This window comes from Macrotis lagotis, chromosome X (assembly GCF_037893015.1).
Source record: "Macrotis lagotis isolate mMagLag1 chromosome X, bilby.v1.9.chrom.fasta, whole genome shotgun sequence".
In the NCBI taxonomy this organism is placed as follows: Eukaryota; Metazoa; Chordata; class Mammalia; order Peramelemorphia; family Peramelidae; genus Macrotis; species Macrotis lagotis.
Window position 1 is genome coordinate 86,900,056 of NC_133666.1, and position 13,756 is coordinate 86,913,811.

Here is a 13,756-nt window from a genome sequence, read left to right on the forward strand (position 1 = left end):
AGAGATCTCTGTAATCTTTACTGTGGTTCCTTGGTATTTAAATTGTTTCTTTTTGGCTGCTTACAGGATTTTCTCCTTTATCTGAGAGTTCTGGAATTTGAACACATTATTCCTTGGTGTTTTCATTTTAGGAACTCTTTCCAGAGGGAATAGATGTATTCTTTATTTTTAACTTTTTTTTTTAGATTTTTGTAAGGCAAACAGGGTTAACTGGCTTGCAAGGCCACACAGCTTGGCAATTATTAAGTGTATGAGACCAGATTTGAACCCAGGTTCTCCTGACTCTAGGGCCATTGCTTTATCAACTGTGCCACCTAGCCAACCCCCATGTATACTTTCAATAACTATTTTGCCCTCTGGTTTCATGATATCAGTGAAAGTTTACATCATTCTCAGGTATTCCCTTTTTGATTTGTTCTCAAGGGCAGTGATTTTACTTATGAGGTGTTTTACAATATCTTCTATTTTTTCAATTGTTTTGGTTTTGTTTCACAGACTCTTGATGTCTCATGAAATCATTAGGTTCCACAGACTCCATTCTTTTTTTTAGAGAAGAATTTTCTTCATTTCCCTTTTGCAATTCCTTTTCCAATTGGACAATTCTATTTTGGAAAGAGTTTTCATTTGACCCAGGGAGGTTTCCAGAGAATTATTTTCATTTTTCCTTTGACCAGCTGTATTTTCCAGTGATTTCTTTTTTTTGTTGTTGGAACGTGTTACTTTTCTCACCGAAATTTTCTAATTGATTTTTACACTGCTTTCTTATTTTTTCAAGGAAGTCTTTCTGTGCTGGAGAGCAGGTCCTATTCTTCTCAGATGTTCTAGTTCTTTCTCAGTTAGTGTCTTTTACTTCCAAGGAATTTTTCTATAGATCCTCCTTTGATCTGGTCTTTCTTCATTATCTTAAAACCTTGTGTTGAGGAGGGGCTGGTTCACAAGGGTTTTACTCACTGAGTGTAAGATCTCAAGCTGATCAGTAGGTTGTGCTAGAGGTTTTGCTAACTGAGTGCAATATCCCCAGCTGGCCAGTAGGGAGTGCTGATTACTTTCTCTGGAAAGTCTGTGACCTTGATTGAGACCCTCTCCATTAGCCTAGATGGAGTGGTTGAAGCTGATAATTACTTTTGTCTTCAATCATTAGTAGGCTACACCCTAGGGTGAGGTTATCACTCCCTATTGTCAGCTGGCATGGTTCTGCTGATCAGCCTTAGCCTGGGGCAGAGGTAGTCTGTAATTGTGTTTCTTTTGGGAAGAGGCTTTAGCTTAAAAGGAGTTGTGGACTCTGAGTTTCTCCTGACTAAACATGCTCAGAGATAGATGACTAGAACTGTTCTGCACAAGAACTGTCCATTCAGTCCTACCTCCAAGTTCCAAATGGTGAGCATCACCACCAATGCCTCTGCTCCCTAGTTGACCTAAGCCCCCATGGTCGACCATGCTCTAGCCCCACCACTGATCAAGCTGGTATGGTTCTCATGCACTTAGGCTCCCAGGCTCCCGCTCCGCCACTAATCTGGTTAATCCATGACTGATGCAGGCTCCCAAGCTCTCACTGGTCTCCTGCTCCCAGCAGAGTCTGCCCTCTGTGCCCAGACTCACCCACAATCTGAGAAGACAGATCTCGAGGAGAATGTTCTCATGGCTTTTTTTTCTGGGTTTTGTCAATTGGATTCCTGTTAAGAGGCTTGTTTTATATTATTTATAAGTGAAGATAAGGAGACTTTAGACCTGTGCCTCTTGTCTCTCTGACTTCTTGGCAGGAACTCAGTGCCATTTTCCATCACTAAATCTTGAAATATTGATCCAGGCTTTTTTTTATCCTCAAGTTATTCATGAAGTCCATTGATTCTTGAATTGTCTCTCCTGGATCTATGCTTTAAGTCAGTGGTTTTGCAGATGAGGTATTTTACATTTTCTTCCATTTTTTGGATATTTTGATTTTGTTTAACAGATTCTTGTTGCCTCATTAAGTCATTTGTTTCCACAGATTCCATTCTTATTGTAGAGAAGAATTTTCTGCATTTACCTTTTGCAACTCCTTTTCCAATTGGTCAATTCTATTTTAGAAGGAGTTTTCCATTTGCCTAGTTATGGTTTTGAGAGAATTATTTTTTGTTTGCACTTGTTCCAATTTTATTTGCCAAGGATTTGTTTTTTGTTGTGTATTAGTTCTCTCTTGCATTTCTTTTCCCAGTTTTTCCAATTGATTATTAAATTCCTTCCTAATGTATTGTAAGAAGTCTTTCTAGGCTGGAGCCCAGTTCATACTCTCCTCAAAAGTTCTAAAACTCTCTGTGTTAGGATGTATGCTTTCAAGGTAGCTCTCAGTGGACCCTCCCCCCTTCTGCTGGCTTTTGTGTTGGGTGAGGGGCTGGTTCACAGACTTTTATTGTTAAAATCCCTAGAGGTTTTGCTCACTGGGGTTAGTAACTCCAAGTAGTCCAGCTGGTAAGGGATGTTGGAGACTTTCTCTAGAAGATATGTGACCTTGATTAGTGGCCCACTCCCTTGGTCTGGGGTGGGTGGGGAGGGGCAGCAGAATCCTGGTTATCCTGCAACAATATGGGCTTGATCCTTGGCCTAGATAGTTAATGTCCCTATTCTACTGAGAGAGATCTTCTGCCTTCACTTGAGCCTGTAGGGGCTGGGAGGGTTCTTACTGTATTTGTTCTGGGAAGAGTCACTTTCTCCCACAGGTGGGGGGGGGAGGGACTCAGCTGGAAACCCTGGGACTTGGCTGAAAACACAGAGTTTGCTGCCTTGTTCTTCCAGATCAACTGAGCTGACCAAATTGATGTCTAACTGAAGTCTGCAACTCTCCTTCCAGCCTTGATGGAGATCCCCTGCCTGCTTCTCACACAGCCAAAGCTTCCACAGCTCTTCTAAGATTAGTTGCCATCTCAAACTGCTGACCCAGTACTGTCTCTCTGTTCTCTCAGCTCCCCCCTCATCCATATAGCCCTGAAACAGACCTTGTTGGCAGATGTTCTTCTAGCTTTTTTTTCTGCGTTTATTCCATCCAAATTCAGTTAAGAGGCTTGATTCATATTAGTTCTGAAGGAAGGCCAGGCTACCTTATGACAGTGACTGGCTTCTCTCTGAAAAAATGGCCAGAGGTCTCTCCTAAGTGGAATGAACTATAACTGTGTTGTAAGAAAATATGTATGTGAATACTAGAAAGAAACTTAGAAAGGTCAATGTAAAATAATACAGAGTTAAGTAAGCAGAGAAAACAATATAAAAATGAAAACAACTATGTAAATAGAAAGAACAACTGCAAAACAACATTAAAAATGAATATTATAGAAGTATTAATATCAACCAAGAATGCAAAACAATATTACGGGATACCCTTAGAATCCCAGTTTATGAATTTATGACATCCACAGTTGTTACACATTATGTATTTAGAATTTTCCAATGTGTCAATTTTGTTTCTGACACTTGTTTTTTTAAGGAAATACAATTTAATATAGGAGACAAATATCTAGGTGAAGAAGGTGATGGATCCTGGGGATAAGAATAATAATATAAAGGATATAAGACACCAATAAATATATTAAAATTTGTAAAAATCATTTGCTGACTCTGAATTTATAGATTCCTAGGCGACCGCTTTACATGATAAGGTTAAAAAGGATATGTGACTTAAATAAAAAGTATTTTACAAGAAAATTTTCAGAACACAGAATATATTACTCTTTAGAATCATGGATATGTGACTAATAAATAATTAAGAGAGAGAGAGAGAGCAAAATTAGGTGTAAAATGTATACTTTCAATTATACCATATAAAAAACTTTTTGAATAAATAAAAAATAACCATAGAGGAAAGCAATAAATTGAGAAAAAAATTCTAGACACTTTATCAGATTAAGGGTTCCTCTTTAAAATAATTAAATAACTTTTGTCAAATCTATAAGAGTATGAGTCAATCACCAATTGACAAGTGGTCAAAGAATATGAAAAAATTTTTCTAAACAATTTTTCATTAGAAAAATACAAATTGCAAAATTATGTTAGCATTATATACAAACATTTAGATAAACAATTTTAGAAATTAGTAATTTTTGGTATGAGAAATTAGGATTAAGGGAAAAAGATACATAAGAGATTATTTTAATAAAGTGTTCATCACATTATAACAGGTTGTTTTTTTGTGCATTTTGTTTGGTTTTGATTTTTTCTTTCCTCTAGATGGGGATAATATAGTCCATAGCCAATCTAATACAGTTGTCCTAGCTCTCTGGACTGCTGAGAATCCTTTGAATTTTAGGATTTCTAATTTGGTATGTCTGACTCTGCATGATTCCATTATGGGATGTCTTGTCAAAGATGCCAGAGTGATTTGTCATTTCTTTCTCTAGCTCATTTTACATATGATGAAAAAGAGGGCAACAGGGTTAAGGAAAGCAATTAATAAATGAAACAATAATTAAAAATGGGAACTGATTTTATGGATATATCAATAAAATCAAACCCCATCGATTAATTAACTTTTTTAAAAATTACAGAAGATAATTAAATAAAGTGAAAAATGAATGGAGTGAATTCAGTTCCAATGAAAGCAAATTCAGACAACTGTTAAAAGCTATTTTGCCCAATTATATGACAAAACCTTTGACAATATTAATGAAATGTTTTGATATCTACAAAAATGTAAATTACCCAGATAAAGAGAAAAAATAAAATAAATAAATTATTTAATTGCTCAATGTTAGAAAAAGAAATTTAGCAAGCCATATATGTACTTTTAATGTTTAAAAAACAAGTAATCTCAACACCATATAAACTACTTAGAAAAATAGGCAAAAAATTATTCCAAACCATTATGATATGCAAACAAGAAGAAACAAAATAGGTAAAGAAAAGTACATACCAATTTCCCTATTGGATATTGTTGCAAGAATTTTAAATAAAAAAACTAACTAGCAAAGGGATTATAACAATATACCACAAGGATCATATACTCTCTAATAAGGTGGGATTTAAAAAAGTAATGCCGGATTATTTCAATTAAAAAAGGAACAAGCAAACTAGCAAATGAACTGTTAGCAAAATTGACCATACCAATAACCCACCCAAAAGAATTCATGATTTTCTCAATAGATAAAGTAAAAAGCTTTGAAAAAATATGGCACTCATTCTTATTACCACCAGCTGAAAGAACAGGAATATATGGAGCTTACCTAAAAACTCTACCTTTCAAAAAATTAACAAAACATCGATGATCTGGCTCCCTAATTAAAATTCCACAGGATCAGATACATTTACAAGCAAATTCTTCCACACATTTAAAGAGGAATTAATTTGAATTATATGAAAATATTTTTTTTAAAAAAGGAGTCAAACTACATTCCTTCTAAGATATAAATATTGTTTCAATACCTAAGTCACAGGGAGTAAATATAGGAAAATAAATTCTAGACTACTTTTCCTACTGAATATTAAGGTATAAAAAACTATAAGCAAAAAAACAAAATAAGATAAGAAAAATAATTTGAGGTATTTGAATAAAGAACATTTCATAAGAGAGAATGAGATTAAAAATTGCATTTAAATTAACTGCAAATGATAAAAAAAATTCGAGAATCTGCGTGTCAAGACAAACCCAAGAACTATTTGAGCATATTTATGAAGGTTAGAAAAATGTTTCTTAACAATGGGTTAAGTTATTGTCAGGAACATAGGGCTAATTTAATATTAAGTAATCTACAAGACTAACTGATCATATCAGCAATAACTAAAGCAAAAATATTATTATTTCAATAGATGCAGAGAAACTTTTTGCAAAAATAACATATTAATATTAATAATCCAAGAAAATACTGAAATAAATGAAGTATTTCATAAAATTTTATTTATTATTTATCTAAAAGCAAGAGCCTGCATCATTTATAGTAGGAATTTACTAGGAGCCCTTTCAGAAAGATCTTCAATGATACTAAGATTTCTATAGTCACTATCAAGGTTTAATAAGTAATAAATAGATATCTATCAAAACAAGATAAGAAAAATCAATTTAATGTATTTGAATAAAGAACATTTCATTAGATAGAATGAGATAACAATTGCATTTAAAATAACTGCAAATGTTATAAAAATTTGAGAATCTGCCTGTCAAGACAAACCCAAGAACTATTTGAGCATATTTATGAAATACAGTTCTCAAAAATAAAGATAGAGTTTATTAATATATATATATATATATATATATATCACTTGTTCATGCATAGAATTAACCAATATTATGAAAATAATGCTTCTATCTAAATTAATTTACTGATTCAGTGACATAAAAATCAAGCTACCAAAGAATTATTTTGTAGAGCCAGAAAAAATAATTCATCTGGAAGAAGAAAGGATCGAGGATATCAAGGAAATTAATGGGGATAAAGTGATGAATGGCAACCAGTCTTCAAGCTGTATTACTATTATAAAGTCATATTCATCAAAGCAATCTGATACTGGAAAAGAAAAAGTGGAAGATGAGTGCAATAGATTAAGTAGATAATACAAAGCAGTTGATAACAATAATAATCTAGTGTTTGAGAAACACAAAATCCCAAACTTTAGGGGAAGAATTAACTATTTGACAAGAAATGTCGAGCATCTTGGAAAGTAGTTTGGAAAAAAAATAGGCACAGATCAACATTTCTTACCATATATCAACTTGATAAGCTCACTTATTTTGGCAATATAGCTTCCAGGGTTATACACGTAGATGATGCACACATTGCCAGAGGAAGTTTGGGAGACAAAAGGTGATTGTGGGAGAGAAAAAGAATGAGGCTGCTACCAAACTATAGCATTAAAGTTGCTGTGTTGACCTTGGTTTTGTAAACCTCTGAAACCTGGACAGTCCAGCAGTGCCACATCAGGGAATTGAATCACTTCCATTTGAATTGGTTTAGGAAGATTCTCAAAATCATCTGGCAGGATAAAGTACTGGAGACCAAGGCCTTTTCTCTAGTAGAACTGGTAGGCATTCAAACTCTATGCCAGAGAACCAAACTCCAATGGGCTATCCACGTTGTTTAAGTGCCAGGTGAACATCTGTTCTAAAATCTATCTTATGGAGAGTTCACACAAGGCAATAAAAGGACAATCTCAAGGTCTCTCTGAAGAAATTGAGAATTGATTGTGAGACATAGGAAATACTGACACAGGGCCACCCAGCATGTTATGCCCATATCAAAGAAGGTGTTGTACAATATCTGTAAACATAATTTCAATAGTTCAAAAGAAATGTGAGATGTTCAAATTTAGAGATATTCTCAGTCCAAATATTCATATGTGGTTTGTGTGATTAACCTTTTGAGCTGATACTGTTCTGATCAGTCACAGATAGACAGACCATACCTAGAATCAGAAGTTGAGAAGTTATCTGACTATCACCAGTAAGTTCAAAACTTGTACATAGTTTAGAAATAAAGAATGACATCATAAGCAAGGAAGATGCACATGGAAAAGTTACCTGTCAGATCATTTAATAAGGTAAGAGTTTATGATCAAACTCCTTAAGTAAACTCTTCAAGTAAAAAAGATCACAGCAATTAAAACATAAATTTGATTACATGAAATTTAAATTTTTTTGACAAAGCAAATTCAGTAAAATTCAAAGGAAAACATAAAAATGTGGGGAAATTACAATACATATTTCAGATAAATGCTTCATTCTCAAATATATAGGGAACAGAGATTAATTTATTAAAAAAACTTGTCCCTAATTTATAAATGATCAAAAATATGAATAAAGACTTTTTAAAAGAAGAAATCTAAGCTATCTAAAGTCACAAAAACATGTTATAATTCAGTACTGATTAACAGAATAAGAATTGCACCAAATACTAAATAACATCTCACAATTAGCAGATTACCTGACATGAAAGAGAGGAAAAATTATAACTGCTGGAGGAGATAGGGAAAAACAAGGATGCTACAGCAGAATTTGTAGAGTTGTGAATTGATTCAACTATTCAGGAAAACATTTTGGAATTATTTCCAATAAACCATAGAATAATATTTATTTATTTAGTGACCTACAATACAATGACAAGATCTGTATCATAAAGGGATTTCTAAAAAGGACAAAGGATTATATGTACAAAAATATTAATAGCAGCTCTTGTTGAATGGTGGCAAAAAATGGAAATTAAAGGAATGTCTATCAATTGGGGAATGGTTGAATAAGCTGTGGTATATGATTGTGAAGTAATATAATTATTGTGATATAAGAAATAATGGGGGGATGATTTCAGAAAAACCCGAGAAGACTGATTTGAATGGATCTAAAGTAAAGTGAACAAAAGCAGGAGTATATTGTATATAGTAAAAGCAATATTGTAATGATGATCATCTGTGATTGACTTAGCTACTCTAATCAATAAATTGAACTAAGAAAATTCCAAAGGACTTATGATGAAAAATGCTATCAAAGTCCATTGAGAGAACAGAAGAATATTGAAGCATACTTTATTCACACTAACTTATTTATTTTTAGACCTTTTTTGGCAACAAGACTAAAGTAGAAATATATTTGGCATATCTTTATGTGAATAAGTTATATTTTTCCTGACTTCTCCACTGGGTGGCAGAGGGGTTTGAGAAAAGGAGAGAATCTGGAATTCAAAAAAACTTTATCCTGATAAAGTATTTTCCAATTATACAAATTTATGTACATATAGTTTTCAGCATTCATTTTTGTAAAATTTTTCTCCCTGCCTCCTGGTCACTTTCTCCCAGAAACCCATGAAAGCAAACATTCTGATATAGTCTATACATAGACAATAATTAGTCATATTGTGAAAGGTTCAGAACAAAAGGAGAAAAATGAGATAAAACCAATTAAATAAAAATAGTATGCTTCTATTTGCATTCAGATTCCATAGTTCTTTCTCTAAATGTGGATCACATTTTCAATCAAAAAACTTTTGAAATTGTCTGGGTTCGATGTATACTGAGAAGAACTAAGTCTATGATAATTGATTATCACACAATGTTGCTGTTAAGGTGTAAAATGTTCTCCTGGTTCTGCTTACCTCACTGGGGGTCACTTCAGAAAAGTCTAGGTTTTTGAAATCCATCTGCTTATCATTTCCTAAAGAAAAATAGTATTCTATTACTTTGATATATCACAACTTCTTAAGCCATTCCCTTTTTCATTGGCATTCCCTCTATTACCAATCCTATGCTAAAAGAAAATGTGATTTGAATATTTTTATACACGTGAGTCTTCCATTTTTTGTGATCTTTTGGTGATACTGATCTAGTAGTGATATTGTTGGATCAACATTTTATTGCCCTTTGGGCATAGTTTCACATTGTTCTCCAAAAAGGATAAATCAGTTCACAATTCCACCAAAAGTCTATTAGTATTCCAGATTTCCCACATTCCCTCCAACACTGATTCCTTCTGTTTTCTGTCATATTTGTCAGTCTGCTAGATCTGAGGTGGTAACAGACAGTAGCTTTAATTTGCTCTATTCTAATCAATAGTTATTTAGAATGCTTTTTGATTTGGCTTTAAATAGCTCTAATTTCATTGTCTAAAACCTGCCTGTTCATGTTCTTTGATGATTTATCAATAATGAAATGTCTTGTATTTTTATAAATTTGTTTCAGTCCTCTATATATAGTTTAGAAACTAGAACTTTATTAGAAACAAATACTGGATGTTTTAATTGTTTTCCAGGTTTTTACTTTCTTTCCTTTTTAAAATTTGGCTTATTTTTTCAATTACATGTAAAGAATATTTTCAAATTCATTTTTCTAAAATTTTCTCCCTCCCACCTTTCCTTCCCACCTCCCTAAGATAGCAAGGGATTTGATAAAGGTTGTACACACATGGTCATGATGCACATATTTCCACATTAGTCATTCTGTGAGAGAGGGATCAGAACAAAAGGGAAAATTATGAGAAGGAAAAGAAACAAGCAAAATACCCACCAAATGTAAAAGGTATAAATAATATGCTTTGATCTGCATTCAGGCTTCATTGCTCTTTCCATGGATGTGGATCATATTTTCCATCACAAGGCTTTTATATTTATCTTTACTGTATTACTAAAATCAAATTTATTGTTATACTTGGTTGTGTTGGGTTTGCTTTTCAATTCATTATAATCAAAAGTATCCAATTTACTTTTCATAATGTTCTCTTTCTCTTGTTTGGTAATAAATTGTATTACTCTCCATAGATCTGACAGGTATGCTATTTCTTGCTCTTCTAATTTGCTTACAGTATTCTGAATTCTTTCTCAATCATGTATTCACTTGAAACTTACATGCTATAGGGCAGGGGTTGGGAACCTCCAGCTTATGGGCTGTATTGATTTAGCACTGCCCAGAAAACTGTAGATGGGACTGAAAATTCAATAAATCTGTTATTTTTATGGAAATTAATTAATTAGAGACTTCTGTCCAAGATGGTGGAGAGAACACAGGCACAGTTCTAAAATCTCTTTAGCTTTACACTTATATGGTATGAAACAAACCTCTTAACAGAAATCCAGTCAACAAAACCCAGAAAGAAAAGCCAGGAGAAAAATATCTACCTCAGGATAGGCCTTCAGCAATCATGGGTGAATTTGGGTGCAGAGGGCAGACTCTGCCATAGCATAGGAACAAGGAGAGCCAACGAAAGTGGATTTGACATGGACTAGCCTGATTAGCGGTGGGCCTGGAGCCCAGGAGCCTAAGGCCCTAAGAAGTGAACAATAAAGTGTTTCAATGCTGAATATGTATGGACTCAATGGGACAGTTTCCAGATTCTTAAAGGAGAAATTGGAAGAACTACAGGAAGACACAGACAGCAAAACTCTTCTCCTGGGGGACCTCAACCTCCTACTCTCAGATTTAGATAAATTGAATCATAAAATAAACAAAAAGAAGTTAAGGAGGCAAACAGATTGTTAGAAAACCTAGATACTATAGAATTACAGCGGAAATTGAATGGTGATAGAAAGGGATATACCTTTTTCTCTACATTTTATAGTACTTATAAAAAAATTGACCATGAACTGGGGCATAAAAACCTAATATTAATTGAAGAAAGGCAGAAATAGTGAATACATCTTTCTCAGATAACAATGCAATAAAAATCATATGCAATATTGGGCGAGGGAGATATAGACCCAGAAGTAATTGGAAACTGAATAGCATCATTTAAAAGAATGTGTGGATCAAACAAGAAATTATAGAAATAATTAATCATTTTATACTCAGGAATGACAATAATGAAACAACATACCAAAACTATGTCATTCACTCAAAGCAGCTGTCAGGGGATGCATTATATCTTTAAATGCTTACTTGAATAAATTAGAGAAAGAGTAAATCTATGAACTAAATATGCAAATAAAAAATTAGCAAAAGAACAAATTAAAACCCCCCAATTAAATAACAAATTAGAAATTCTAAATGTTAAAGGACAAGTTAATAAAATCAACGACAAAATCTGTTCAATTAATAAATAAAACCAAGATCTGATTTTATGAAAAAACCAATAAAATTGATAAACATCTGGCCAATTTCATTAAAACAAAGAAAAAAGAAAACCAAATTGCTAGTATCATAAATGAAAAAGGTGATCTCACCACCAATGAAGGGCAAATTAAAGTAATCTTTCAGAAAGGATGGGATGTGTACCAATGGTCAAGCTGTGCTTCCTGAAATTTTGGAGGAGGAAGAGAAAGAAAGATCAGATCTTGAAAAACACATTTATAATAAAGAAATCCTCGTTTATTGGGATCATTTTCTTATCAATTAACATCTTGCAGTATCTCATATGGTCTTTATCTGGTTAAAAATATCAAATATCTGTGAGTTAAACAAATCCTCTTATGGCTATGCAATGCAAGTGTCCATGAAGATCTAGAGAACTTCTGATCCCTTTAGGGACAAACAGAACACAACCCTGATGATGATGCAAGATCTGAAGTAAAAAGTGGTGCAGGGAAGAGGGAAATAGAGATAGATCTTATTTTGAACAGCCACATGTGAGAGAGATAAATTAATAATAACCCTTTGAGTATATCCAAAGTTTTAAACGAAGCACAAACTAATCTGCACGGTGGATAAGAGAGGACTAAGGCAGAACTGAGTTTTAGTCCTTACTTTAGTCTCCTCATTGATGTGACCCTGGAAATGTCCCCTAAATATTCTGTGACTCAGTGTCCTCATCTGAAAATGAGGACAAAAAAAGCACTTGCATAAATGGATTGCTTGAGGGATCAAATAAAGTTATAAAATTGGAGAGTGTTTTAGAAATTCTAAAACACCATATAAATGAGAACTCTAATTTTTGTCATCAGTGCTGCTCCTATTTACTATTACTACTCCTACTGCTTCTGCTACTGTTATTTCTGCAACAAATTTAGCTTAGGCAAAATCATCTTCCCTTGTTCTGCCTTGAAGTGTATCTGCCTCTGAGATCATTTTGAAGGGTACTACATTCTTTGTTCAACACAAAATTTTCTGGGTGGAAACTACCCCTCAACATCCTTGCACAAGGAAAGGAAGAGGCTGAAGAGGGGAGAAAATGAACGCTACTCCTTAAATGGATGTTTCAGATTCAAAATGTTTATAGTAAACACTTGCAAGAAAATATTATTCCCTAAAATTCTTCTTTCTTCTAACTTCCCCATCACTGTCTGTCCCTGCACCATTAATTAAGTTACTCTAAGCTACAACTTTGCAGACCTCATCTAATAAGGAAGTTTACAACTCATCTTTCCTAGAATCAAGTCTTCTCATCATTTGCTTGAATCCTGATCTAAAAAATTCTCTCTTTTCATCTTTTCAACGTCCCCCAAGTTGGGTTCTCTTCTCTCACTAGAATGAAAGCTCACATAGGAGAGGGTCTGCTTTTCCTTGCTCCTGATTTGAACCTCAGCTTTTTAAACAGTATCTGACACATAGTAAGCAATCAATAAATTCAGTGACTCTGTCTATATACCTCACTTGCTAGCTAGCTATTTATGCAGGGTGAACATTTACAAAACAGCTTTCTGATAAAAGGATGCACAATTTACTTTTAAGTTTTATTTATATCATTAATATCTTCTTCACCATTTTTAGAAAACTAATCCAAAAAAATAAATCAAGCCCAGATATGCAACATTTGTCGAATTCCAAGCTATAAATACTCAGACTACAAATTTAACAACTGTCTCTTCTGTATGTGTGTATCTATCCAAATCTCACTCCTCTGTCATTGCATATGTCATTTATCATTGAGGTAAATAGTACAGAATTTCTTTGTTATCTAGTATCTAAAAGGGATATTGCAACAACCCAAAAGTTTATACATGAAATTAATTTTCTTTCCCTATGATCTATATAGCACTTAGTTCTCTCAGGGTTCTCATACACTGTCAGCTCCACTATCTAATCTGATGTCACATGTTCTGATCACGTGAACAATATCTCAGATTTACATTCTTATCTCTCCACTCACAGAACCTCATCATTTCTCTTCTCATGTATTATAAAAAAGCACTCAGTGGTCACCTGGCTCAAGTCATTCCCTTCTCTGTTCCACCCTCCATTCAGCTGCTGAAGGAATATTCCTGTTCTGTGGTTCTCATTATATTAATCCAACTCTCATAAAATTATATTGGTTAACTAATGTGTCTAGTTTCAAATCCAGACAGAGTTTTTATTGTCATTTATAATCATAAAACTTAACTATATAATGCATTCATATATTATTCTTTGTTCTGTCCATTAAGATTCAGAAATATCTTTTTACTGT